The sequence below is a fragment of the Strix uralensis genome, chromosome 10 (genome assembly GCF_047716275.1).
Source record: "Strix uralensis isolate ZFMK-TIS-50842 chromosome 10, bStrUra1, whole genome shotgun sequence".
In the NCBI taxonomy this organism is placed as follows: domain Eukaryota; kingdom Metazoa; phylum Chordata; class Aves; order Strigiformes; family Strigidae; genus Strix; species Strix uralensis.
Genome location: NC_133981.1, coordinates 20,473,293 through 20,500,444, shown reverse-complemented (window position 1 = coordinate 20,500,444; position 27,152 = coordinate 20,473,293). Strand labels below are relative to the sequence as shown.

The window sequence follows — 27,152 nt, the reverse complement described above, 5'->3', positions numbered from 1 at the left end:
GCAGCTCTGAGATCGAGAGAAAAGATGCAAAAAGCAGAATTTCCACTTCTTCCTCTGTATTGCATCTGCCTGTCCAGAAGCTGGGTCACTATGCTGCCCTTCCCAGCTGTGGACTCTGCTCCCGGAAAGACTTCTTGCCCTGGAAAAGGTAAGCATCGAGGAGATGCTCCCAGTAGCACCCCCTCCAGCAAGAGCTGTGGAGGGGAGGAAACAGCCCCAGCAGCGCCCACCCCGATCCCCCAGCCAGGGGCACTCCTGCAAGGTACGTGCAAGGGTCACTGCAGGGCAGCAGCAGAAGCACAAAGGACACCAGAGCCCTTCTGCCAGCTGGACACAAAGGGTGTTTTTTCTTTCCCTGCAGAGTGCATCTCCCCTGCAAGGTGCAGTGGTAAGATTTCTTCTGGAGGCAAGCACCCTCCCCAGCCTCCTGCAGCCCTGGGGAGGCAGGAGGGGATAAGTATGGTACCCACAAGCACCTCTCAACTACGCACTTGAATGCTGACCTGGCACATTTGCTGGAAGACCATATAGATGTCCCCTCATTTGTCAATCCTGCTCGAGTGGCCCCTTGCAGCCCCTATGCACTACTTGTCCTGTGCTCGAGCTATGCCTCAAACGGCCGCGCGCCTGACCCGCGGCAGGGACCAGCAGTGCAGATTTTGGCTAAGCAAGACTTCTGACTCTCTGATTAAACTTTCAGCAACCACAATCAATCCCTTCCTCCCACTTTGTTATTCCCAGACAGCCAACTCAGATCGTATCTTCAAGTGCATGCAGTTGAAAGGAAACTCAGATATTATCTTCCCAAGTATTTAGAAGGCCTCAGAGATAATTTTTTCCCTGTCATTACAAACATTGCAGCCAGGTAGAACTGCCATTTTCCTGGCAGCAAACAAATTAGGATATAAACACCTACAAATAAGCCCCATACCAAGGAAGGGCTGGCAGAGAAAGGTGATGGGGATCAAAGGTACAAAATAGATCCTTCCTGGAGTCGGGAGAGAACAAAGTGGGATGCACTGGGGCACGAGGGCAATAGGAAACAAGAGCCCACGCTCTTCTCTAATAAAAGAACCAAAAGCCAAACTAACCTGAATCAGGCTCAAACCCAAACAAAATGAGTTTTCTCAAGGACCCAATGGGGTTGAGAACATGAATGTTAAAACTTCATGTGAGTTAAAAACAAAAGGGTGGGATAGGACAATTTTATAGAAGACAGAGTTACCAAGGCAGTGTTTCTGGCTCAAGCAGCACTTCGTGACAGATAGCAGGATCCCGGGACCGCATTCAGGGAAACGATGACTCGCATTCCTCTCCACACATCTTTTCCCAGCTGTTATTGGAAAGGGCATATAGGCTAAATATACAGCTGTAGCAGGGAAGAGCAAGGGTCTGATTGCCTAAGGGCATGCCGTTTAATGGCTTTGGCTTCACTTGTGTTTCCAGTCCGTGGCTAGCTAGAGCAGGCCCCTCAAAACTCTACTTGTAATTCCTGGTTTTGTCTAGAAACAGAATGAGAAAGTGTAAAAATCCTAATATTTAATTCTACGTTTAATGGAAGGTAAGCTAAAGCTAGTATTAAAATCCACAGGAAATTAAACTACAGAAGGTTAAAAGAAAAAAGATAGAACTAAGAGCTCCTTCTATACAAATGCCATAAAAAAGCTTATTTTGAAGAGAAATACAACAGATGTGTATATATATATATATACACACACAAACACTTTATCAGTTTCCAAGATTTAGTAGAAAACAGAACTCAAGGCGTCAAGATAAAACAGGTATTTTTGACTCTAAATTTGCTTTTGTAAGGAAAGCTTTGTATCTTGCTGAATTTGTTTGACATTAACTCTGAAATTAAGACCATGGTGTTAACAGAAAAGCATTTTACCAGAAGCCATCCTGCGGGAGAGCCTGGAACAGAGGACACCCAGGCTGGCAGCAGGGCCTGGGCAGGCAGCAGAGAGAGGCAGTTGAGAGAGATGAGACCAAAGCACCACTCTGAAAAATTAGAGCAATTTTAATTTGGACCACAAAAGAGTTATCTTCGTGGTTAGCATACACAAGGCAGCAGACCGGTCCCCATGACAGTGCACTCAGATTTGAGGGGCACTAATTGCTAGAAATATTGGAAGTAGAAGATATAGCACTTAAGATAAATTCCCTGGCCCTCCACAGCAGGTTGTGTTCACTGAAGTCTGATTCTGGACTCTCTACAAACAATTTACATGGGGGTTCAGCTGGTTTACAAGTGAATTTAAACTTTGTTTAAAAGGCAGTCTAACGAGATATCTAGAGCACAGCAGTTCTAGTCAGAAAGTACAACTGAGGCACCCATTGACAAGAAAGCACACAAAAACAAGCAGCAAAGATGCAAGACGCCGCTTTTTAAATGGGAGGACTATGAGGCATCAGAGCCTGATCTTGTATTCCTCAGCAGGCAAGTTGATCCCCAGCTAGCGCTAAAGGACATGTGCAAGAGCAGCCGGCGTGACAGTCACCACTGTGTGTCCTGTCCCCTGGTATCACTCACCATCCACCAGCTGTTTCGAGTCTAATTCACACCAGCTAACCACCTTTGATAGAAGTCACCCGGCTGGAAAGGAGGTTTCTATCAAAGGTGCTGCTTCAGAAAGAGGTTTAAACCAAGGCAGTGTCACCAACAGGTCACCACAGTCTTTCCTCCACCTCATGCTCCAAAGGGACAAAATCACCCACAAGCATCTAGCAACACCTGAAATCTCAGCTGAAGCCCAGAAAAATACTTCCTCGCTAAGTTGCCCTGCTGTACTATGCAGGAGATGTTCTCTTCAGATGCAGTCATGAGCACTGAAACCAGTGAGGCTAAAAAGATTTGCATCTCTTGCTTGATTTCTTAATTGAATTGAAGGTTGAACAAAACCCCTTATGAGGCTTCAGCGAATCCGCACAGAAGAGAAACGATGAATATCCTAATCAGAGAGGAAGTTTCCACTGGACATTGTCTTATTAAGTACTAAAGAGTCCACACAAAAAGAGAAAGACCCTGCGGGATAAATTCTAGCAAGGCGGGAAATCTCACTGAAGTTTCTGGCACTGTTTGGCTTTTGGAACATGTTACACAAGTCAGAGAAGTGCTGTAAGCTTTGGTGTGTCCTTTTAGCCAAAACTCCCCACCTAGCTGGCTGCCTATTTTTTATTTATTTATTTTTTTAAAATAAAAAAGGTATAGAACTCTTTCTGTCAAATTAGCAAGCAGAAGTTATTAGAGGGGTGAAGGACAGACTGATGGGCAGGGCAGTCCTGCAAATCCCCTCCTCGGGAAACCTGATCATAGTTCCAAATCCTTTTTTGAAGGAAACCCTTCCGAGGCTCCAGCTCTGGCAGCACACCTGAGCCTGGCCGGAGGGCTTGCGGCAGGACCCTTACCCATGTCTCAACCACGCAATAGCAGAGTACTTTTTACTTTTTTCATCACCAGAGCAGCATTCCCGAGGCTTCCCTAGGACACGCTGACATCGCAGCCACCAGACAAGCATTTGCTCTGCTGATGGTACTGAAGCAGGCAGCCAAGTGCAGGAACAGTGGAGAGTGGGCAGCTTGGGCAGCTCCTCCAGTGCAAGGAACAAACAGCCCAAGGGCTGCAGGCACCACACTCAAATCTGAAAATAAGAAACCTTGATGGAGGTTTCATACTTAGGAGTTGCCTCAAAATGCTGTTTGGCTGGACTGCTACATGGAGAGGCAGTCACATTCCAAGGGTTTTTAATCACCTTCTGGGTATTCCACAAAATTCCTCAGATAATGAAATATTTCAAGCAGGTCCTTGAAAGTGTTTAAGCACCATAATTTCCTATAGGCTGATGTGATGGCACCAGGGCTTCAGCACTTAGCATAGGACTGGAAGTCAAGGCTTAGGATCTCTGCCATACCTGCCAGGGACCCTGACTGCTGGGCACAAGACGTGCTGCTGCTACCAAAGGGAAGTAAAGCACAAACAGCTGACATTAAGCGGACACTCGAAACAAGGCAAGCAACACCAACAAAAAGCCATTTTCAGCACTTCAGTTACGTATGCAGCATCATTTATATTCTTTGTGGCAGCGTAACTAAGGGCAGGCACATTCTGTTTAGAAACATCCCGCCGTTCCATCAGCTTTACCACCCTACCCTACAACTCCAAGCCAAGGCATTAAGATTCAACTTTATGGAGTTGCTCAGCCCTGATTTATTACTCAGCCAGCAAGACTGCCATAGCTCCTCATTTAAATATATTTACCACCCAGTGATTTATGCAGAGCAGCCAGGGCATCAGCCGTGGACCTGCAGCTTTCAATGTTTCTCATGAAAACTATTCTAAACACTTCTTGGCAGAATGAGATATAAATGTTCCAACTTTAACCATCAAGCATAAACCGGGAAAGCTGCAAAATGAAGCAGCATTGCTCCCATGCCATAGAGGCAGAGAAAGCTTCTGGAGGAGGAATTCACTCCCAGAAGATCAGCAGCTTCCAGCTAGGCAGCACATTCCCTTAAACCCACAGAAATTCAGGAGTCATCAAAAACCACCAAACTGATAACCTCTTCCTGCAGGTGCACATTTTTATAGGTGTCTTCTCCTCTTGCTAGAGACCAGGGAGCAAAGGGCTGGACTGCTTCAGTAAAACTGTCTGCTCTTCACAATAACCTCTGGTCCAAGCTGGCCAGCCTTTCGTTCACATAATAAGTCCAAAAGCAACAGATCACCGAGGGGCACAAGCTTACCAAGGCAGAAAGTGCATGACTTCACAGGTCCATCTGCTTCCCAGCTGCTCTGGTGCAAGAAGATTGATTTAAATGAAAAAGCAAAGATGGGCACCTTAAAAGACAAGACAGTAACAGAGTCTGCATCGCGTTCCTGCAGCATTAATTTCATTGCATTATCTTTCAGCTAAATTATCTTGTTTACCTGCACTACATAATTAAAAAAATAACCCTCATCTGGTCTTGACCATGGCCTTAATGGCTTCAGCCAGGAGTGGGGAAGGCTGGAGCCGCTCGTCACAGGTCCAACGCGGAGATAGCTCCAGCTTTTCTCCCCACCCTGCTCTGGTATTAAGAAATCAAGAGACAAGTTGAATTATTTCAAAGCAAGACCAAACTACTTCACTGTAAGGAGTATTAGAGGGATTTAGGCTTTTTTTAAACACTAACATTCTGCCCCATCCATACGGATACAGGACTCATTCAGTCACAGCGCTCAAGCTCATTCCTTACACCAGGACCCACGCATTCAGTCTGGCCAAAAAGGGCCAGAGAAACAATCCCAACACACACAAAGCCAGCACGATCGACTAAATACATTGCAGGACAACACGCCCCTCTCTGCAAGCAGCATAGCACTGCACCTGACACATCAAAGAAGTTTCAAGGGTTGCTCCAAGCAACTCCCCTGCAGCAATTCCAACACAAACATCCTGCCATTCCTAATGCCCCAATTCCACAAACAAGAAAGTCCAAAGGACTTAAAAATAGGACCAAACTGTCCTGCTCAGCCACCAGACAAGTTATTTAAAACTGGGACCCAAGGACAAACTGGGCAAAAGCAGAGTGTTCACAGGATAAAGGGGAAGCAGAGAGACAGCGAGGACAAGACAAGGAAAACTGATGTTTTTCTTCCATAAGCAGCCAGAGAGTAACACAGACATAATGTAACATATTTGCAACAGTTAACTAGCTGGCATGGAATCTGGTACCAGTTCTCAAAAAATGGTCCTGATGTTTTGCAACAGCAGAAAAAGCCAGTAATTTCTCCCTTCCTCACAGGAAATCAATCTTGTATGGGTCAGAGAGGTTGGAAACAAGACCTGCATGTTTTTGAGGAAAAAAAACCCCAAATTACAGTGTATTTCAAATAGTGTGAGGACAGGCTGCATCCCTCTATTTTGACTTGCCATTGCAGTTTTTACACAGAAGACGGAAGAGTGTGCCCTGCCTTCCCGGCACGCGGACACTGTGTCCCACTGCTTCCTAGGTGACGGTACAGACGGCTGCGAAGGGACTGCAGCGTGGACTCGCAGCTGCACGCAGACGTGGAAGATGGCAACAGCTGTGTCCTCCTCCTGAATCAAGTGGGCAGATTACAATTTAAATTCATGTTTTAAAGAGAAAAAAACAGGAATAAGAAGATGGGACAGATCCTGTATTGACTTCCCAGTGCAAAGTAATACAGTGGAGCATGTGATGACTACCTACTCCCTCTGCAAGAATCCCAGGAATGGGCGCAAAGTCATCACACCTCCAATGTATGCCCCAGGAAAAGAGAGTCCACACCTCCAACATATGCCCCAGGAAAAGTCAGACGCCATTCTGAGGCAACAAGGAATATTAAATCAGCACTCATCTGGATTTTGTACCAGTTCGAGCCTCTCCAAGCCAAGCATCATTTCTTGCTTACTACGTGTGCTTTGGACACCCAAAAACCACTCTCCCCTTCATGCCTGCATTTCTTAGTGAAGTTAGGCATAGTAATCCTCTGCAACAGCAGTGCCTTTATGCTCTTATGTTCATTACTTCCAGCTCTGCTCCCACACAGAGCCACCTTCTCTGCCTTGGGGCACCAGAACAGAGCAGAGCCCAGCCCTAGGCACGGTCTGTGCTGACCCTGGGAGAGAAATGAGGACAACCCCACTTCCCAGCCCAACAACCACCCACAACAGTCCTAAGTGTTCCTGAGAGCCTGTAACAGCAAATACATTTGTCCTTAATCACTCTGAGCCTTTTCTTCTGAATCCACCCCCAAGTCACTCTTGCTTTGATTTCTGCTCAGCACTCGCCTGATCTTCATTACTAATGCAATGCCCAAATCCCAGTTTAAGAGGGCATCCCATTACTAGCACTCACTGGGCTCTCCTCGCCACTCACACAGCCACATTCCTACGGCTGTTCTTATATCTAAGTAAATCTGAAACACTTCCCAGAAAAACCTGATGGCTCATTGCTATCAAACAGCAGAGGAGAACATAAACTGTTTAGCGAGAGCATAAGGGCTGTATGAAGAGAGATGCTCAAGCGCCACAGGAAAAATGCAGTCTCGGAGTTGCAGAGAGGCCGTTAAGCTCTGAAGGTGTGTTCAGCTTGCCTTCGCTTTACAGCGCTGCCACAGATGCGGGGAAACAATTAAACTGCTTATCACAGTATGTCCCATTCAGCCTCCAGAGCGGGAGAGCAATTCCAATCCCCAGGTGGCAAGCACAGCAATTAGGTACCCAATTACGTGCACCAAAGCTTCGCTTTGCTTATGTTATTTTACTTCAATGGTTACATAGTATTTCCTTGGCTTACTGTCATTAAAAGATTGTAGGTTCAGGGACGACCTGTAACGTCTCAGCTGAGATCGGGTCCGACCCGCAGGACCTAGTTGCACATTGTTCATCATATGGAGGATGCAGAACAGTCCAGATGTGGGCAGGTGACTTATCAGTCATTCAGCAGAGCCTGTTACAAAGCCTGGTCACAACCTCTGTTTCCTCACCTGGAGGGGTTAGACTTAAAGTTTAAAAATAAAAACACAGTTACACCACAGTCAGGATCAGCCTCCAGCTCCACAACAGCCCAGCTCTGAAGAGCAACTCTGGATTGGCGCTTGAGCCTCTTCTGGGCTTAATAATGGGTTGCAGGGGAAAAATGTGGTTTTAGCAGCTCAGTCCATCTCTTATAAAGCAGACATGCTATGCCAAAAATAACCTGGCTTACTAGTTACAGTCACTGAGCACTCACTTCGCAGGTCTCTGATCAGGGACCACAACGCTCTGTCTGCACCACAGCATCACCACCATCACCAGCTGTGCGCTGGACAGGAGAGGATGCCCTGCTCAACACCACCAAGGTGTTTCACATAAAGCAGTTAGCAGTTTTTAAAACAGTAGATAGCCAAGACTCATTTGCCAGCCTCCACAAAGGAAAAATTTTCTTCCAGCTCAGACGAGGTCTCTAGTGCAGCTTTGTTGCACCTTCAGCCTTTCTGCTGGAGAGGCTGGGCTTCTCAGGCCGTTCTGTACCTGGCACTTCCCAGAGTCATGTATGACAACAGCTACAACAGCTGGTCCGCAGCTGTAGTGAGAAGCACACGATCAAGAATGATGCAGTTTTGGGACTTCTCAAATATAATCATAGGTTCAGAGCTGTCCTCCAAAGCCCTCTGCTATCCTACTGCAGCAAAGTCCAGAGCAAACAAAACCAGGCTGCAGAACTGAAGCACCTTCCACAACAAACAGAAAGAAATGTTCAAAGATAACAGCAGTGCCTCCCACTGCAGGGCAGCAGAAGACAGACTGCTTCTCCTTTATTCCTCAGGACCTTATGCCAGCCAGGAACTTAGCTCATTGCTGTAGGCTGAGCCTACCCCCGCCCCCCCCAAAAGCATGTGATGTTGCTCTAGGTAACAGAAACAATACCTAAAACCCCAAGGTTGCAAATAATAAGCTAAAAAAAATCAGAATACCTGAGAATTAAGGTTGTCCATGAGCTGGTCACAGCAAGCACCACAATTTATTCTCCACCCCTATGCCAGCTTTTTGTTCTCTCTCCCTCTGAGGCAGGCAAGCCCTTCACCCATCCATGGCTGTCAGCAAGCAGCCCAGGAGAGACAGGGTCCTGCTGCCAGGGCTGGGGACGGCCGGTGGCAGCACCTCCCTCCCACCCCGGCAATGATTCCGCCCCTCCGGGCCCTGTAGGACAGGATCTTTGAAAGCCTTAACTTGGCAGATCAAGTCTACAAAGCACTGGTGAACTGGAAGCCTTTCAGACGCCTGTAACCTGATAAGATACAGAAGATACAGAGCATTTTTGCTGGGAGAGGAGATGGCACATCCTTTGCCATCAGACCAGGGGGCTGCCAACCTTCCAGCCATTGTGCCAGACCAAGTACCTCTCAATGCAAGCAGTTAGATGCTGTTTAGTTTTTTAGATACTGAAAACCTAAAGCTTTTTTTAATCCTTTAACTCTTGGAAATGGCTGAACTGCTTTTGCTGAAAACCTGAAGTAAAGCCTGAGGCAAGAGCACAGCATGGGAAATACCAGTGCAAGCAATTAAGTTCAAGAGTTAAATGCAACTCAGCCGTCAGACAGTCGCTGCAGCAGGCGGTGTGACTGGTGTCACCGAGATACTTGCTGCTCCTCCACACGGGCCTGCTCCTCCACAAAGGCCTGCGGAGAAAAAACGGCCAGAGCAGCTAAAGCAGGCTACCCACACCCAGAGTTTGAGACTGTGAATCCACTCCAAATGGGAATTAATTCGGGAATTAATAAGTCCTCCAAGAGGGAGCTCCAGCCAAATCACTGCAACTGGGAGGCAACTTCTGGAGAACGTGCTAAGGGGCTTACAGCATCTGGATGTGTGTGCTCCCTGGTTACTGCCGCTACGCCCTGCTCCATCCCAGGCTCTGCTTGCTCACTCCCCTCGGATGCAGCTCCATGGGAGCATTACTCACCGGCTGACCCGCCGACAGGACGGCAGAGCTGTGCGGAGGGCAGCGGGGTGCAGTCAGGATCTGGCCTCCAGCCGAAGCCATGGGCGAGGTGCTACGCTGAACGCAGTGGGGTAGCAACGCGATTAGCCTCACGGCTTAAATGGCTGCCTTTGCTCCAGAAACTAAACTAGTTTAAAACCTGAAGGAAGCACCTCCCGAGTACAACCCCTGTTTAGGCAAGGTGGTGTTCTCTGAGCAGAGTTTGAAAATAACCATTTAACTGCTGCAAAAAGTTATCCTATATATGAGGTATTTATTCTGTGCCACAGTAACGCCTGCTCCCTTATTGTCGTTGCTTTTCTTCCTTGGGAAAGCTAGTTCTTTCTTCCACTGCTCTTTCACAAAACCAAGAAACAATCTTAAGAAAAACTGTTAAGACCACTTGGGGCAGATATGCCTTTTTTTTTTTTTTTTTTTTAAAAGATATCAACTATCTACACCAACAGTGGCCCTATAAAGGCAAATCACCCGAGACTGGAGATGGGTGCCCTGAAGCACTGATGGCAACAGCATTATGTAGCTAGCAAAACACCCCACAAGTCATTGAAGGAGAGGTCTAATCACATCACTTACAAGCCTACAGCTTATTCTGGGTTTTGCAAGCACACAGAACTGGAGCGGATCCGAAGCACTGAAATAACAGGTATTCTGACACAGGCACATCAGCCAGAGTGAAAGCTTAGAGGCTGGGAAAAACATCCATAATGTCATTTGTGACAGCAGGTTTGCTCTGCTTGTAACATACACTGCCAACACACCCAGGAAAGCTGCTTAGAGATCACCAGATAAAGGCTTTTCACCATTCAGCCTGTTATTTAATGTAAATTGGGTTGTCCCTGCTACAAAAAGGTATCTCCATATGAAGCACAAGGTGCTCAAAAGATCAGGAGTGGCAGCTCACAGCAAAAAACAAGAAGTACTCGCACCACCGCTGAATCCCTTTCAGCCCCTCCCCACGACCAGAGGGTCCTGCTTCCTTTTCTACAGGTGCAGTTCTGCAGTCCAGAGCTGCACAGGCTTCTCGCTTGTCAACGCAGGTGATCTCCTCAAAATATCACCACCTTAAAATACGGTTTTGTCCACAGAAATAACTCCAGACTCCTGAGATACAAAGCCATGTTTTGAAAAGCAACAGTGCAGCAAATTCAATTAACTAACAGAGTCTGCCTTCTACTTGGGCAACATGGAAGCAAGATTTCCCAAAGCCCATCCCCAAGATGTAGCACGTCATTTACTAGGTATGCTGCTGCGACCCTTCCAGCACGATCTAGAGGGTCTGCCTCCACCCCCCCTCCTCTTCTGGCCTCCTGGAGCAGGGAGTCCTGCACAGAGCATGCCATGCCCCAGAAAAAAATGGGAAAACTACCCTGCTCTTATCTTGAACCCTGGTAGAAGCTGGAGGCGGTTGGAGAGGACACGCGCAAACCAAGCCAGAGGCAAACAGTAGCTCTTTAGAGGAATAAACCACTCGTCAGCCTGTCGTGATTGATAAGTACATCTGCCAGTCCCCACCTGCTGTTCACATTCCTGGCATTTCTTTCTGCAGCATTTTCTCCCGAGAAGGGACCGGCTGCTTATCAACTGCTGCAGAGGAGATTTAAAGGAAGGGAAACAGGCCCCAGTTTAAACAAAATTAAGAGATTTCAGGCCCTGAAGCAAGCCAAAGACAGTTTTCTTGCATCAGACTGGGGAACTTGCTGAAGGGGCTTATTCCAGGAGCCCTTGCAGGTTCAGAAACTTGTAATGGGGGTGTTAAGCACTCCCCCCCTTTGCTCATTCCTACCATCAGACCTTTGTTAAACTGGCAGATAAAGCAGGGGGCTCCAGAAAAGTCTCTGTAGCCTCCAGCCACTCACACCAAAGTAGTTTTCTGCACCGGTCAACCACCCCCTAGAATAAAAGGGAGATAAGGGTGAAAACACTCCAGCCTCCCCAAAAGGGCGAGGGCTTCGCTGCCTTCCCCGCATCGGAGGGCTGATGAGCACCGACAGCCGGGAGACTGGCCAGGACAGCTGTTCAGAGCAGCAACAGATATTTCTGGGAGTGAAGGAGCAGCAGTTCAGCCCTGGACACAGGCTGGAAATTCCTCTTTTTCTTCAAGTTAGTTTTAACAAGGCAAGAAGGTGAAGGAAAATAAACTGGTACAATTAAAGCCTCAAAGCAGAGGGGTGGAACATGAGCCTGCTTGTTGTCAGAAGAGGAAAAAGCAGCTCTGAGGAGCTCTCAAGAGCTCAGTGTCTGTAAGATCCCAACCTCTCTGTCAAACTAGATCAAAATTAGCTATTAGGATCAAATTTATTAGAGCATGTACCCATACTGAAATCCTATCAGCCTGGTTGCTGCAGGGAGTCAAGGCAATGCAGGGTTTCTGGAGTTTGGGTGCCCCAACACCCATCTAAAAGTGATTTCCTTTCACTGAAGATGAACACACACAACTACCAACAAGTCTATGAGTTTTTTGCTTATGCAGTCTTTGGGGAAGGAGGGAGGAGGCAGCAGGAAATAAATGCAGCTTTCCCCATGCCTAGAAGAGGAGCAAAATGCAAACCAGGTTTTTATTTCAGACCAGGGTGGTTATTTCCATCGACAGGCAGTACCACTCCTTAAGGCAGACAGCATAGCAGTGCTTTTATAAACCAGAGTGAATGCAATACAAAATCTGATTTATCCCAGACACTCCTGGGGAGGAGCCCAGCCTTGAGAGCTGTGGCTCAGCAAGCAGGACACCCCAAACACCAGGAGCACTGGCCAGCCACCCCCCTCTGCAGAGCAGCTTCCCTACCAGGTTTTGAGGGTTATTTTCCAAAGCTGCCACACTTGCTCTTAGGAAAGAGCCAAAAGTTAGCAGCAGTGAGGGGAAGGGGAGGGCAAGCCAGGTGTGAGCAGCATTTGATTAGCTGGCTAATGGGTGCAGCTGTCCTCCGGTTTTACAGCTCTTGGAGGAAATTTAAACAGGAACTTTCTATAAATTAACTGCCCATAAAACGAGCATGTTTTCTCAACGCACCAGAAGGTCAGGAAAGGTCTGCTCAGCCCCCCATTCCCAGGACATGGCACACAGCCTCCACAGTTGCAGTTTCTCCTTCCAAAGCAGGAGATCGAGGATTTAGCCTGGGCAGCAGCGAGCTGGTGAAAGCACGCTCACACAGCAATCAAAGTCATTCTCCATTCACAGCAAACTAATAATTCGTGTTTCCCCTAAAAACCCCAGCGCAATCCAGATGTCTACATAGCCTTTGTCCCAGAAGGCAAACTATATAACAGCGTCAGAAAGACGGTCACGGCTCCGCTTGCCAAAGTCCTCACAAGACTGTTTATTCTGTGGGAGCAACAAACACATTGATTTCAACTCCTTCCAGGTCTGGGAGATGCAAGTGATAAGGTAGTTATAGACACTCTCCCCCAACCCTTCTGGCTTCCTCTTCCTTAAGAGGATTATTTAAGAGGTAAGACTTCCCCATTAGGGATATTCCATTGATAAAAATGCACCTGACAGGTTCCCAGTTTTGAGGGAACCAGGAGGATGGGAAAAATCCAGGGTGAGGCCAGTACAGCAAACATGGGAAATAAAACAAATTGCTTGGGATGCATTAGGAGGACCAGTGTGTGTCATGGGGTGGGTCATTCCCCGCAGTCACCCTGAGCCATGGGAGCAGCAAGGACCACGGGAAGGATCGTTTCACCAGGGGACAGGCTGGTTTGTCCCAGGAAAGGGGGAGCGAGTCATTTGGCTGAAGGGCTGAATTCCTCTGGCAGCACAAGGAGGGCAAGTCCACAGCTGTCCCAGGGTAAGGGACCCAGGCCAGCTGGGGAGGGGACTCACAGCCCCCCAAGCACCCTGCTGTGGGACTGCCTGGCACGAGCAGCAGGTTTCCCCGTGCTGGGGGGCTCAGCCCTCCTGGCACACCAGCTCTCCCAGCCTGCCAGCAGCAGCCTAGGGGTACAGCACGCCAGGGAAAAGCTGCCCAAAAGACCTGAGGAAATGTTTGGAAGAGTTGAAAATAGAGTTTGGGAAACAAGCACTGACCAGCCATACAACTCTTCCAGGGATATTTTAAACATTAGTATAGTTGCATTCCAGACCCTGAGAATATTTTTTATAAATATTTGTTTCAAAACTTAATATATTCTTCAAGTGCAGTGCTTCAAATTTTAGACCTGCAGGCTGCCAGCTGAATTTGCTGCTGATTTTTAAAGCTGTGTCATGTTACCTAGGGTATAGCATAGTATCATCTTTGGTTTTTTTTTCAGGTGCTTTTCTACACAGACATTTATTCTGTGTTACAACATTAGGTCTCTACCGATACATCAAGCCCTGTGGATTAACACATCTTTATACACAAATCAACAACAGCGGGTTTATTTTCAAATCTACTTTTTTTTTTTCCTTTTTTACAAGCCAATAAGCAAAAGAAAATACACTAGTAATTCTGCATGCAAAGTAACTCTCTCTAGAACTAGGTATTTTTGTCATTGACAAAGCCACAGCACATACAACTGGCAGCAATTTCTGGGAGCTCCGTTTGAGCAGTGCGCAAGGCTGCCAGGACACAAGTACTGCACGTAACAAGCCAACTACACTGCAGACATGCCAAAGCTCCCCAAAGGCCCTTCTCCTTTAAACACACGGCAAAACAGCGTGCAGAGGGAACACGGATCATCCTGCATCCTAACCTGGGTACCCTGCCTGCAAATAGGTCTAGACCCATACACTTCTTCAACCCAAACACACTGCATTCACAGTGGTATCGAACCCTCTTGCCTGACAGGCAAACAGGGAAAACCCAGGCACAGCAGTTGTGATTTTAGAAGGTCCAAAGCACTAGCAAACAGCAGAGTATGGCTAAGGGCAGATCCTGCACCCCAGCTCTGCTGGTCACTCTGCCACTCCAAGCTCCCAGCCCATCAGGGATACAGGTTCTTGCACACCAGAGATACCAACAAAACACAGCTTAACCTTCAGAGCATAGATTTCCACCAGCGCTTTATAGTACACAAATATTAATATTTGCAAATAAATCTAGGCCTGCTTAATCCAGAAAACACACAGCTGTGGCCAAGCATGTGTTTTCTTTGGAGAACAGACCAGACACTCCGAGCCTGGTTGCCTTACCTATTTTTCAAAGCCAGATTTAAGTCAACCAAATAGATAACAACCAAGCTGAAACACCAACCCTCACCACAAACCCTCCTGCTCCTCAAGCTCTTGGTTGTTACTGAAAGGGGGAAAACACCCCCAAGGTACTGCACTCATCTCTACGAGCCCTGCTGGGGAGATGGGGAGAAGGCATGCCTGCTGGGTCGGGGCAGGTAGCTGCCTGCCAGCGTTCCTCATGAGTTATCAGCTAAATCAGGTTAGAGGAGCTCCGTGACCGTTCAGCAGGAACAGGGCTAGACGACCCCTCTATCTCTTTTTCCATCCTTACAGCTTAGGCTGTAAATTCTTCAGGGGCAGCTGCGAGCCAGAGGTCCTGGTGGAGCACTGCTGGCCACAGCTAGCTGGGACCTCCGCAGGGAGCCATGGCAGCAGTTCCAACAGCTCCAGGGTAACGATGCTGGGTGAACCTAAAAACTGCGAAAAATCTTAATTTATTGCACTGGTATGCAGACTGCACCTAAGAAACTGCACAACTGGACACAGGTAGAGGACTCGAGGCTGAAATCTCTTAGGGACATTTGTCTTAGGTGTAGGGTACCCAACATGCACCGCATAACAGTAGGGGAGCTTTGGGGTGTGGGGACTTGCAAGGCCACCTGTACTGAGATGACCATAGCAGCTATATAAGGTTGAGATTGCTAAGTAACAGGAATGCCAGATTTGGGTATGGATGTAGCAGAGTTGAAACCAATGAGCAAAAAGTAATAAGGGGCTGTTATTTGGGAGTCTGGGCAGAGGAAGGGAGGGCCAGGGGCAATGAAGAGATGGGTCCTGAAATAGAGAAAAAAATGGTGAATAAGGTGTAACACAAAGAACAAAGGAGGGTCAGTCTTCTTGTGGTAGGAGCAGGGGCACCTAGGGACAGCCATGGCCCCAGTGTGCAGACTGAAACCCCCCAGGATGCAGGGACAACCTGCTGACTCTCCACCCAATCTGCATCCAAAAGACTTGCTGTGGGAAGGCAAACCAGGATGGACTCCCACCCTAACACAAAGCGGCGTGGGAGGGAAGGGTGACAGATCTGCAGTTCAGCTGTAGTGCAATTTGTCAGATTTAGCAGTAATAATTACTAGCTTTAGAGTTGTAAGCGTGCAAAATGCTCTAACTGTAAATTACTATCAGTGGTGTTTATTAGTGAACCAAATAGTCAATAACTTGACTAGTTTCTCAGGAAAGTATTGCTTCATAATAAACATCATAGTCTCTCAGATCAGCCACATCTCCAGCCTGCACCCCAAAGAGGCTGCATCAGACCAGGGGCTCAGATGGGATCTCCCAGCCTGGAGGTCTGGGCTAGCTGCTGTCTGGGTATCTCGGTTAAGCCTGCATGGGCAGATGCAATCTGGGCTGCTTGTGTTACACCTTTGTACAATGCCTGATGCGAAGAAGCTGTGACCCACCGCTGAAAATTGTGCATGCCACCACCGCAGTGTTAACACACCATTGGCCACACTTTTAATAGCTTCTAATAATAAACTGGGATAAAGTTTGAAGTGCCTGCGTAAAGCACACTTGCAATTAAAGAGACACTCCTCAGCCATGCCACATCAGCAAGACCAGAGAACAGGCCACGCAGGGCTGGGGACAGGACACACCTCAGGTCCTCCCACTCTTCGAGCAGGACTGACCTAAATCCTCCCACTTTCAGGCTCCGGTGGCAGCAGGGAAATGAGCCAGTCTCATTAATTTCACCTCCCGCTGCCTGGTGAACTTCTCTGCAGCAGAAAAGAAATGATTCAAAGCTATGCTGGTGACCTGGCAACTCGCATCTTCTCTGGAACAGGAGATGGCAAACAACCTGCTGCAGCATCGCTCTCCTGATGGCCAAGCTCTGCTCTTGCTCCCCAGAGCTCCTCAAGTTATTCAGCTGAGGACTTCTTAAAAATTCAGTTAGGACACCCAGCAAGGCAACCATTTCTCTGCAGGGCAGTTTATGCAATAGAAAGGTACGTAGTCCATTCTCAGCTGGTGGCTCAGCAAAGACTCCTCTGATATGCAGGAGACCTCAAGACTACCACGCTGCACAACACCGGCAACACCAACCCCTCCCTGCCGCTTCCTCCGAGCCTCACCGGAGCCAAGTACACCAGGGCACCCTATTTTCCTGTGATTTCCAGAGTTCAAGTTTATTTTTTAATCTGATAGTAACAGTAGAAGACTATAAAAAAACCCCACACTGGCCTGAGCGGCTCCGGAGTCTAAAATAAACATGCCAAGCCCTATTTGTGATGGAGTAAAAATAGCTTCTTTCTCATCCCTTCCCAGGACCTCTGCTTCGTACACAAAAACTTCACAGGTTAACTATAAAAATACCAGACGTGCAAGGAATGTCTTGATTTGAGCTTTGCACTGTTTGGAGGAGTTCAGAAACCCACCTTGGCCCTGTAGTGAAGGGACGCAGCCTCGAAGCTCATTTCCCGCCCAGAGCTAAAGGCCAGGAGCTGCCAATTCCCTTTAATAGAAACTACCATCCTAAAAAAAAAAAAAAAATTCACTGGAATTACATCTTGTGCTCTTTCTTGGCTGGATACTGTTTAAATGACACTTATTCCAAAGAGCATTAACTATAAAATCTAGTGCAAGGCTGTGCTGCAGCCAGGACAGGCTCCCTGGGAAGCGGAGTGAGCACAATCAGCATCTTCATCAAAAGGAGAAGAGAGGCTGTGGCTAGTCTGGCTCACTGTAAGAAACATCACTTCATAGCAAGTACTGCTAAATTAACTTTTTTCCAGGGCCTAAATGTATCTCACCTGGCACCTGTGATGCTCAGACCTGAAGATTACAGAAAAACAAGACTTAGGAGAGCTGCACCACAGGAAAGCCATCATGAAGCTGAGTTTAATCATTACATCATTTCTAATGACAGATCAGCCGGACCCACAAGCGAGCACCAACCTATTTATTACTCAGGCTTAAAAAAGGACCAGAGGAGAATCTGCAATGCATCTGAAACCTGCTGGTATTTATACACACACTAAAAGGCACCCAGGGGAAAACGCCAGGCGTACGTGTTCCCAGCCCCATGGGCAAAGCTTGCAGGAGCCACCAGCCTCAGGAGCCTTCCCAGAAATGGCCGGGAGCCGGCACATCTCCCTACAAGGCAGTCCCGACAGCGGCACATGCAGCCGTCCATCTGCTGCCGCGCTCTCCCGCCTCGCCACAGCCCGAGAGCGCACACCGGCCTTTCACCCGCCGCAGACAACACATGGCAGGCACCGGTTTCGGGGCACCCCCAGAGACCACCTTCACCAGCGCACCCATCTACAAACACCGTGCTCCAGCGCCAGCTTCGCGTTAGTCATTAAAATTCATCTCCAGAAACCTGGACTTAAATTGAGGCAGCATAAATTAAGCAGCAATCTGGGGCTTTGGGTGAGACACAGCAACATCTCAGAAGAGCTCTTAGCACAGCCACACTCATTTTAAGTGACAGGGACAAGAAAAACAAATTTGCTTGCTAAATACACATTTAGTTTAAGCTGGTCATATTGAAAAGCTCAACGTTTTTATTTTAGGTTATGTTCTTAAACATGCCCACACCACATCCAAGGCTACAGTGAGATCTGTTATATGGGTCCCTAAAGTTTCCTCCACTTGATTAAAGCAAATCTTGAGTCAAAGACTTCAAGGAAAGTCAGTCTCCCCACAGCTATTTCTTCCCATCAAGCACCCTAGCAAATGAACGAGAGAAAAAGTGCACCTTTTCCAGGTTTTACTTTGTCTGGCTTCCTCCTACTCTTGTTATACACAACTTTCATCATTTATGGTCAAAACCATTTCAGAGAACAAGGAGAGTGATCTGGAACTTTCCAGCTCTCTTGTACCACCTGCCTACACACTATCACTGAAGAGTCACCTCACCAGATGCTCCAAGGTAAAAATCACAGCTTGTCTTATTTACATTAATATTTTGTGTTAGCTGTTACATAAATACTGCTGCTCTTAAAGGAGGCTTCTCTCAAGCCTCCTGCTCTCCTCACCTGCCATCAGTTCCCGTTCTTCTAGCTTATTCTGAAAGGGCAGCACTCCTGGAAATAAATTTTATTCTTATCAGATAGGCACTGGTATAACAGCCCAGCCACCAAACAAGCACCAAATAACTGTGACACTCCAATAATCTCACCCTGTATGTGCAACCCAGGATTTCAGCTCATACTCCCACCCCCCAATGCCTGCATTACAGCGATACTCCCATCCCTGACACAAGGCAATGCAGTGCATCATGCTTCCTTCCTACTCCAGCACACTTTTCCTCCTATTCAATGGACCACAAAGATCTCAAGAGATCACGCAACACAGGTCCCACAAGCAGCACGCATTCTCCCATGTTGGCAAACACCTGGAAACTCAACGTTTTGTAAAGAAAGGAATGGCTGAACCTTCCCCTGACTCTTCCTCACTGGGCACATGTGCCCTGGCCTGCCTGAAGGCCCACAGCAGCACCACAGCCAGCTTCACAGTCATTTTAAACTGGTGTTACTTCCAGAGGAAGCATTTCCATCTCTCCCATCCCTCTCCTCTCTCCCCTTTGTGCAGGTACAAGCGTTACAGACAGAGAAGTGGATGGGGGAACTGACACACATTAAAGAAACCCAGCAAGAGACAAACAAGAGGCCTGTTTTCACCTGGCTCAGCTTCCTGGCTGGATGTGGGGTCTTCACTCGCTTTGCCCTTGCACCAGCACAAGTGGAAGGCAGGACCTCTTTGCCAGCAGCACCAGCTCAAACCAAGCGAGAAGCTGAGCATGCCAAGTTTGGACCCTGTGAAAAACCATGCCACGCAAGAGCACTGCACAAAGTCACCAAGGAAAACCCAAACAATTCCACAAGATAAAGGGAAAAAGAAATTAAACTGGTTTCAGCTGGACATCTCCTATTCATTTCCCACTATTGTCCTAACCAGCATCTAAGCAACCATACGGACAGCGAGGGCCACCTCCCACAGCCAGCTGCATCCTGGTAGCAGGCAGCACAATTCCCTTACAGCAGAAGTCTCCGACTGGATGTATTTTGCATTAATAGTCCGCTTGAGCACTTCTGGGCAAACTGCAGCAAGCAGGCAAGTGACCTGACGCAGGTTTCTTTTCAGCCACTAAGCCACTTTAAAAGACATCTAAAAATACATTAAATGCTTTTCTCATGTGACTTTTCTATGCAAGGGACTACTCTAAAGCCTGCCAAGAGCAAATGGAACGAGACACTACTGCAAGACCTCTTTCCTGCATGAACAGCCTCCGCATCATCAACTTGTTTGAGTACAGGACACCAGCCTAAGATAAAAACCTGGAGCAATATGCAGTCTGCTCGGCAGCATCAGCTACTGATGTAGCACCATTTTCCCCAAAGGGCTGTGCTTCTGTTCAGGATTACCACCCAGATGGGGAGCTGCAATGTTTTGCTTGGTTTCTACTCCAGAAGGATCTTTAACTAGTTACACCCAGAAGAGTTCAAATGTATACTCCTTCCAACCAAGCCTAAAGAAGCAAAATAACTTTCCAGCTTTGCTGACACAGGTAATTCCTCTCCATTGAGGAGTCGAGGTAAATAGGACAACTGTTTGCCTTCAAAAATGCTGTGCAAATCAACTCAGCTGGCTGCTACCAGAAAGCCCAAGCAGGAGGACACAGGCCACTTCAATTACTCCAGCTGATCCTCAAGCCCACCTCCTTAGCATGGATTTACATCACCAAGTTTACCATCGAGATTCTTCTTCCACTCCCAGGGGAGAGCAGACAGCTCTTCTGCTCTTTTGAGATGTGGACCTGCGTGCTTACAAGCTTCTGTACGTGCCTGGGTCTGCCTCAAACAGGAGCAGACACTGACACGCTAGGAAATGAAAGGTGTCTGCTCCTGGATCAGTTCAGGCTCCAGAGCCAAGCCATCTGCTTCTACTGATACAGAAGGTGGCTTTTCCTCGCTCCAAAGCAGACACCTAGCCGTGTGCCCAGGCGGCTCCCAGCTTCAGCTGACCTTTTCCAGTTGGCACAGCCTACGACTGCTGGTCCCAAACAGGGCTTAGAGTCAGCTGCACAGAATTCACTAAGAATCATCATCTTAAGTCACTGCTTAAAGAAGAATCTCACCCCTAAACACTTACACTGGGAGTCAGCTTAGCCAGCCTGAATTCCCATATATGACCAGAAAACAGGACTTCAGCACATGAAGCACTCTTTTTCTCAGGCTCTCAGCTGGAGTGACCAAGCCACATACTACACCAGGCCAAAAGACACTTGCAGGGAAGAGCTCTGCACACAACCTTGCTCTCCTTCACCTCCCTCATGCTGGTGGTAGACTGCTTGTCAGCAGGATCTGAGCTGACCAACCCATCACATAACACAGGTATATGCGGCCAAGACACAAAGGGCAGAGGGCAAAACTGCCCCTATTTGCAGTACTGTGATTTCACCTTAACTTCAGGTGAAATCAAATCCTAAATCTCACTGCCCCCTCTGTTCTCTGCTTTTGTTTATGGAGCAGGGGAGAAGCTGCCTCAAACGATCTCCTGAAGCATCATATCAAGGCAATGGTTTTTCAACCAGCATGTGAACAGACTATAAGAAATCCATAAAAGGTGCAAAAAGGCTTACCTGAAGTCAGCAGGATTAAGTTCGCTATACAAAGTTATGCACCTCCAGGGGAAGCTTTAGGAGTCTGCAATTCAGGGAAGAGCAAATGGCTGGAGGCTGCTGAGCTGGGTCAGGCTGGAGCAAAGCGCACAGCACGAGGATGCAGCGCGGAGGTCTGCAGGAAACAGCTTCTTCCTGTGACGGCAGGACAGCACCACGACCCCTCTCCCCAGGGACGCTCATGGGCCAGGCTCGGTCGACTGCCAGACCGAGCTGAGCTCAGAGCCACATCCAGTATACAGATCAAAAGTCACCGAGGCGCCAGGAAGCGATGCACAGCCCTACCTGTCCCAGCAGGTCCTGGCTCCAACCCACCGCTGCCGGGGCAGGGGGAAAGCAGGAGGCGGAGGCGAGCAGCAGTTGCACCGTTTCCACTTGACCCAAAGACTAAGGCATTTCGGGAGCATGGCAGGCGTAGCAGCACAGAACCAGCGTGGCGGGGAGAAGGAAGAGGAGAGTCGCGATTCCAGTTTCCAGGAATAAGGGGCATGCAATACTATGGCACCAGCACTGGGACATTGGTTTGAGGGGAGGGTGGTGACTGAACCACATCACAGGTCTGGAGTAGTGCTTCTAGACTCCAGGAGCTCATCCACCTCTGGTCGAGGCTTTTAAGCAAACCTTCTCACGCCTAAATTAGCCATGGTAATCACAGAGTACTTCACTCTGCCACGTTCAGCAGACAGAATTGCACACAACTTTTATCCCAGCTTATCACCATTACCACACAGGGGAACACTGCTGCCTTCTCAATGGTTTAAGTCCACAATATACAATTTTACCTCTTTGCCAGTAGCAAATGAAGCCTTTTTTTATGTTAGCTTCAATTACAAAGTTTTCATGAGGCTATAAAGCCCTAGCCTTATACTTTTGTTACAGTTTACTACCAATGGTCCATAGGGTTTTGCACGCAGTACTGTTACAACATGTTGCTTTAGCTTCCTCAGTACGTTTCTGAAGATTTGTACTTATTCTCAGCAATTGTTACTCTCACAAGATCAAACTTCTTACTTCCCTAAAGGCTGACCCCTGATATTCAAATAAAATTTTATTCTAAGATGTGATAAAGTGTTTCCTGAAAGAGCAACCAGCACAAGGCTGCTGGCCTAGAGATAAACATAAAGCACCAGTTTCACAAACACCACTGAAAGCACAAAATTCCCCACACAGAGGACATGAAGTTTCACATTCTGGCCAAACAGCTCACTCTGGGGGAACTGAATTGACACTGTGCAAATAGACACAGCGCCATGGCACAGACCTTTACGTTAGACTACATGAGATTGGTAGTCCAAATTACTTCTGTATTACTGCCACCAGCAAAAACATTAGCGCCCAGCCTGAAATCACCCAATCTGATCTGAACACTAATTAAAATAAGGTTTACTGCCCCATTCCTGATGTTTTATCCCACACAGGATGGACAGTCTGTGTTGTGACCACACTCCAAAACCTGCAGGACCACTTATGCGCCCCATACAACAGCTATTCTGTGCACAAACACCACATGCCAGAAGCTTTAGATGAACTCAACACAAGAACACAGTGATACAAGTTTTTTGCACCTATTAAGTTCAGTTGTTGCCAGTACTACTGCAATTATACTTTCCAACATGTCTTAAAACATGTGCTACAGTACAAGCATCCAGGAGAAAGGAAAGATGCTGAGGATTTTTGGGAGCAGACAGGCAAGTGGTTTTTGAATTTTAGGAGAAATACTAGAGGAAGATTCTCCCGTTGAACCAGCACAGTCCCACTCTCGTCTCCAGCCAGTCTTTGCCTTGCAAGGGAGAAGTCTAATTTCTAGAGAAAGAGACACACAGCTACACCAAATTTGTATATCTCCCCGATAGGATCCTGCAAAGTTTAATTCAGAGAAGGTTTTAGAATAACCACCTTTTATTCTTTAATGCAGGCCCCAGGCACTATCATAAAAATTCCACTAGAAATATTTCCTTTGGGGTGGGAAAACACCATGCATGGTCTGTCATGCAAGAATCAGCTCCTACAGCAGAGAGCTCACACTCCACAGATGTCAAGACCTAACTAGAAAGCCTAAGGGACCCGAACATGGACTCACTGCAGTCTCAAATATTCATATCGTTGCAATCCCAGTGTCAAAATCATCCTGCCAGATTTTCCACTAACATCAGGTTCTGTATTTGTAAATGACTGCAAGACCATTTTATTAGAAAAACCTCTTCCTTTGGGAAAAGCAAAGTACTTACCCTCAGAGAAAGCAGATCTAGAGGGATGGTCTTTTCCTTAGGTGAAAAAGAGAGCCCCAAAATGGGGCACACACTCATATTTTTTTCTGTCTCCTGGCTCAAAATGCCTCTCACTACCCACCTAGAAGCCCAAACCTGTGGAAGGCCTTCCTGCAGGAATCCCAAGTGCCACAACACAAAGACAACAAAAGATGTCACCTTACACTTCCACATGTTATTTCAGCAATATTTAGAGAAGGCCTGATGAAACTTTTCCTCACTGTAGAGGAAATTCTCAGCTAGAGACCAGTACTGAAGGGCTGCTTTAGAGAGTAAGTTTAGGAGAGGCAGAGAGGCCATACTGGAAAAACTCAGCAACTATTTCCATTCTGATTAAAGCGGTATCTGAACAGCAACCTGGACTGCTGAATAACCGAGCCGCAGAGACAGGCATCATTTTTATTGACCCCTTTTGGTCCCTGTCCCCTGTAATCAAAAAGTCCCACAGCAGCCAGACACACAAGGAAATCCTTTTGAGGCTCATGGGAGCTCTGGGAAGAGATGCGTCTCCCAAAAAGCCTGGAAGAGTCCATTTGAGGGCTGACCTTGCACAAGAAAGAGGGAAGAAGCCTATGTGACAAGAAGCAAGCAATGCCACCCCAGCAAGGGACCATCAGCATAGACAGCCCCCACGCCATGATCTGAAGTTGTGACAGTGGCACGAGGTTTTCACATCACCTGTTGTAATTCAACACTCAAGTGGAAAACTGCTGGTTCAAACTATCATCCAGCCTCTTCTTACTCAAACTCATCCAAAAATCAATCCCTAGCCCTTGGGACTGATATAAAGTGATCAGTATCTGCTACTGAAAACTCTCATCAAAATTACCGAATGCTAATCCCCACCCTTAAGGAACACACTTCACAGAAGACTAAGCTTTCTGAAGTCTAAATGTACAATCTAGTTCAAAAAAAGAAAAGACCCGGTGTGAATTCATTGCCTATATGCATTCAGCGCTTTCGTGACCTGTAACTATGCTAGAGTAAACTGAAACCTCTCCCATAATCACTTTTTCAGCCCCTGAGGAGGGAGGGGAGGAATGCCGCTTGTCAGGTCCTTACCAAGGAGCATTTGCAACATCAAATATTACAGGAAGAAGCTTCTAAGCCAATTTGTTGGAAAACTCCGAGGAGTATCCAAAATATTTCTGAAGCTGCCCATGTAACCCTCTATGAGTTGAGCCCTTCTCAGAAAGCACAGTAGAATATACACAGCATACCCTTACTCGAGGTTGCAACGATGGCAAATGCCATAGCTGAGCACTGCGGTGAGACCACAACACAAGAAAAGGGGAAGAAAGGAGAATTCATCTGTGGAAACCTTCATTCAAATGTATCTTCACAGGTCAGATGAGGCCAGGAGCCTGTTTTTCTAAAGAAAAACCCAAAACAAAGCTGAACACTGTACACCTGCGGGGCTGGGACAAGTTCTACTGCTGTTTCCAAGCCCCACCCTCTGCAGGTGAAGGTCTGTCAGAGATAATGTACTTTGAATCCCACCAAGAATTCCTCTCTAGGCCAAGAGGATACCTGCGGGACAGTGAAACTGGGGGGACAACTCAACCCTGAAGAAGAAAATATCCATTATGGCTAAGAGCACAATCCCAAGGGGTGATGCTGATACAACAGCTCCCTGCCTCCAAGGATGGTCTGACTCCCCTCCCGGCCACTTTGCTAAGCCAGTGAAAAAGGGCCTAGCTGAAAAAAAGAAAAATTTTATGCCAAGTTAGCAGGATCAGTTGATCAGTGCATCAGCTCAGCCACACAGCTGGCACATGGGAGGAAGCAAGAGGGCACAGCTGAAAGCAGGGAAAGAGCATCAAACCATAAGGCTGGCTGAGGCAACCACTCGTCCTGAGCTAACCCACCACTCTCCAGCACAGGGACCAAGCCCACCTCCTCCTCTAGGCCGGGCCTCACTTCCTCTCCACCTGCACTGCCAGGGTGTTGACAAGCTCCTTCTGGCTGGGCATTTACAAGCTCCTTGCATGGACAATCCAGGTTACTAAGTGGCAGAAAGCTAACCCAAGAAAAGAAAAAGATCAGCTCAGCAAGACGACTGCTAACACCACAACTGCGCGTCTGGGGGTCTGACCTCTCCTCTCTGAAAGCAGCGAGTCTTACACCAGCTGAGCCATCCCACGCAACTTCACCCTCTGGTCCTCACTGCACCTACCCCGGGACAACCATGGCGGCACCGGGACTGACATGGCCCGGCAGTGACACAGCTCAGGGGGCCACGTGGCAGAACACCAGTTGTGTTAGGGTCTGCGGGGCCATTGTGAGCTCTCCACAGTTAAGACATATACAAGGGCCACAGTAAGGAGCCCTGGGAGCATGTGGTATCCAGTGGCTCCCTCTGGCTCTTGGGTCCCAGCACGCTGCCCAGGGACAGGATCCTGGACGTGGAAAAACCACAAGGCTGCAGCACTGCCATCAGTGGAGATTCCACGGAATTTCCTAGCATGCATCAAGCCTGGCTCCCAGAAACCAGCACTACCAGGCTGAGGTGACCTTGAGCAGGACACAGCATTTGGGAGAACAGGGTGCATTCCTAGGGTGCCTTACATCGCTTGTACCCCAACTAATAACTCAGGCAGAAGCTACCATCAGGCAAGAAGCTCCAGCTTTGATTCAGGCCGTGGTTTCAAGGTACATCTGCCCATCTGAGCAGGGCACCACCGACAGAAGAGGGAGGCCCCCACTGCCTCCCCGCACCCCGAACAAAGCCACGCCACTCACCTTGCCCTGTTTCCTCCTCATCAGACACCCAGGACAGCTCACAAACCATGCACAAGAGCCCAGGAGCTTTCTGCTGGACCCCAGGCGATCAGCTCACAGGCCCAGCAGACACTCGCAAGCAAAAGGGAGCAGGCCAGCCTGGCCAGGGGACTTGGACCATCTCCTTTGGACAACATTGCACCAGCAGATCAGCTCAGATGCTCATGAAAAATGCAATGGCAAAGAAAGCAGCAACATCAAATATATACAACCATCTTTCCCACTGGCAAGCTAAAATTTTATCCCAGAAAAGGTGAAGCAGACACAGTTTAAGCCAACGGATAAGTGCAAGGAGATACACAGATGGAAAAATGCACTGGACTTGGAATTGCACCTACCTAGCATATTCACGCAGGTTCATATATTAACTTTCCATCCAGCAGCACCTTAGTAGTTTGCTCAGACTTATTTAATCTCACAGAACAAGCCCTGAACGCACAGGTTCTTTCAGGGTGATCTTTTATTTTTCACAGCTTAAGCACGGTCACAGTCCTCTGCAAATCGGGTTTAAGGTACAGAGCTCTCAGACTGCACAAACATCCTAAGAACAAACATTTTCAGCATACCAAGAGCTCAGATACACTAGGTCAATCCAACTGTGTTTATTTGTATTTCGCCTAAATCACTGCTGAAGTACTTGGAGCTCAAGGAGCAACAGCCTCCCACTGATTCAGCAAGAGACCAGAAGTAATTGGTAGACAGTCTACAAGCACCACAAAGAATGCCAGAGGCATTTATTTACATGACCCCTGTTTGCCCAAGGAGAATTCAGAGTTTGCATTTTCCTCATTCAAATTAATCATTACTAGAATTAAATCCTCCATACTATTCC

At 47.7% G+C, this 27,152-nt stretch overlaps 1 protein-coding gene across 5 annotated transcripts in view; it reads right to left on the bottom strand.

Moving 5' to 3' along the window:
• The window catches only part of DAG1 (dystroglycan 1), a 52,802-nt gene that overhangs the window by 22,752 nt on the left and 2,898 nt on the right, over nucleotides 1-27,152 (bottom strand). The window contains exon 1 of one of the 5 annotated variants that reach the window (XM_074879627.1): nucleotides 8,462-8,477. The exons of 2 other annotated variants lie outside the window; for them this stretch is intronic. The gene's annotated coding sequence lies outside the window, so the exon portion shown is untranslated. Of the gene's footprint in view, nucleotides 1-1,225; nucleotides 1,243-4,743; nucleotides 4,759-8,461; nucleotides 8,478-27,152 lie in introns of those variants that run through there. 2 more of the 5 variants (XM_074879629.1, XM_074879624.1) reach the window with 2 other exon arrangements.